Source organism: Peromyscus leucopus, chromosome 3 (assembly GCF_004664715.2).
Source record: "Peromyscus leucopus breed LL Stock chromosome 3, UCI_PerLeu_2.1, whole genome shotgun sequence".
Classification (NCBI taxonomy): Eukaryota; Metazoa; Chordata; class Mammalia; order Rodentia; family Cricetidae; genus Peromyscus; species Peromyscus leucopus.
Genome location: NC_051065.1, coordinates 60,535,078 through 60,537,255, shown reverse-complemented (window position 1 = coordinate 60,537,255; position 2,178 = coordinate 60,535,078). Strand labels below are relative to the sequence as shown.

Genomic DNA, 2,178 nt, shown 5'->3' with positions numbered 1-2,178 from the left:
AAAGATGGTGAAGGAATACTTGAGCATGGGTGAAATGGCTGTCCTGATGACCCCAAAGGCATAAGAATATAGAGTTGAACTTACAGAGCTGGAGGATATTTCATAGTGAAGTGATGACTGTGTGAGCAATTTGTGACAGGCTGCCTTTGCCCCAGATTCTATGAGAAGGGCTGACTACTCAGGAGAATATCACTTCTTGGAGGGTAGATTTTCACACCATGTACCCCAATCCCTCATTTTATATTCCTTCCACATTCACCTTCCAACCTTGTAGACTCTACCTTCCAGTTTCATACATCCTTGGCTGTGTGGCTTGGAATCCCCTATTAAGACTGATTTATTTAAAGTGCTGCCTAGTAAATTCTCTGATGATTCTGGGTTTTCAATGGCCTTTTGCCGAAGAGAATTTTATCTGTACTTAAAGATATGAGGAGGGTGCCCTTTACTTCCCTCCATCATTTATTCACTCAATAAACACCCATGGAGCTTCCTATGTTCTGGTCACTATCAGCCATGCTGAGGACACAAAGTAGGGTCAGCCATTTCCCCCCTTCCTCAGAGTCGTAGTCTAAATAGGAGACAAATTCATGGATTCAATTCTTTCCTCAGAAGTAGCAGGAGCCAAAGCACAGGCTAGGGGAAACAGCATGTAAGGACTGTCCGTTCTGGGAGTCAGGAGTGACTTCCTGATGCCTTGACTATGGAAAGTTGCCAGAGGGCGAATCCTGCTCTCATCTTCATAGGACTCCTCTATGCTGACTTCCTGCACTGGCTGAGCCATACAGAGCCTCGGAGGCCAGCATGTGTCACAACATAAGTGTGACCTGGATGGTTCTCACAATGAGTCCTGTACTAGCTTCTCTCAGAGAAGAGAACAGGGACCAGCCCTGAGCAGAATACAGAGCACAGGGAACACAGTGCATTAGTCAGCTCTGTGTTAACCAATACTTCAGATTTGGTCTCTTGTATCTAAAAGAGACACTAGGAAGGGGGCACCCGGATTTGAACCGGGGACCTCTTGATCTGCAGTCAAATGCTCTACCCCTGAGCTATGCCCCCATCTGCTCTACATGTATCTGATATACATCTCTGAACCCATGTGTTCACTCCCTGACATGTGTACTTGCTAGTAATCTGCTGTCATCTGCTTTCTCTTGGGAGGCCCCGTCCTGAGCCAACTGCACACCTGTGTGCCACCTCCTCATGACCAGCACCAGCTTATCCTAGTTCACAGCTGAGACAGAAGCACTAATGTCAGAAGTCTGCATTCTGCTCATCCTCCACACCTTCCTATAAGAGCCAAACTCAGGGTTGGGTGTAAAATAATTGATAGCTCTTGAGGAATATAAAACAGTTTTCTCTAAAGGTGTAACTCATGGTATGTCACTGATATTCCAGTGAATGGCTCCACACCCAGAAGCTTGTGGATAGCACAAATGGGAGAAGACAAATCTGGGGGTGTGAGGTGGGATGGATCTGTGAGTAGGAGTTAAAAGAATGAGTTGAAAGTGAATTGGATCATAATACATTGTATGAAATTCCCAAGGAATTAATAAAAATATTTTTATACTAATTTTAAATAAATCTTTGGGTATTTCACACCACGCACCCAAATCAGACTCATTTTCCATTCCTTCCATAATCACCTTCCAACCTTGTAGACTCAACCCCAAAAGTAAGTAAAAAACAAATAAAAATTAGAAGTGAAAGAAATGGAAGAGAAACCAAAACAAAAAAACAAACAAACCATATAGTGGATCCCTCTGGTCAACAACATGCTCCTTGATCAAGCACAGCATTCTGTGCACATACCATTCTGCTCCTCTGTCTTTCTGGAATCTCCATCTTCATTTTTTATAGTGGTATTGGAAGTTGCAATATGTTGCACAGTCTACCCTTTTATCCAAACAGCCTAAACACTTTACTTGCAAAGTTCATTGCAATATGTCGTGAGGCTAGTTCAAGGCCTCTGGCTTCTGCTGCAATGTCAATACTGGACCCACGTAGAGACTCTCAGATAACCTGCTGTTGCTCTGAGTTGTAGGGATCCTGAAGCTATGGATCTGCAGAGCCAGTTCCTTCCTGTGCTGTGGCAGCTCCTAGATGGGGAAGATGTTGTTGTCAGCCAACTCAAAGCCTTGGATCTGGGCCTGGATGGTAGTTGAGTTGGTCAGCCTG

At 44.3% G+C, this 2,178-nt stretch overlaps 1 non-coding gene across 1 annotated transcript; it reads right to left on the bottom strand.

Annotated features, from left to right (window-relative positions):
- Positions 1-987: 987 nt before the first annotated feature.
- Trnac-gca lies at positions 988-1,059 on the bottom strand. Its single transcript has one exon. It is a non-coding gene; the product is annotated as a tRNA-Cys (tRNA).
- Positions 1,060-2,178: the final 1,119 nt, after the last annotated feature.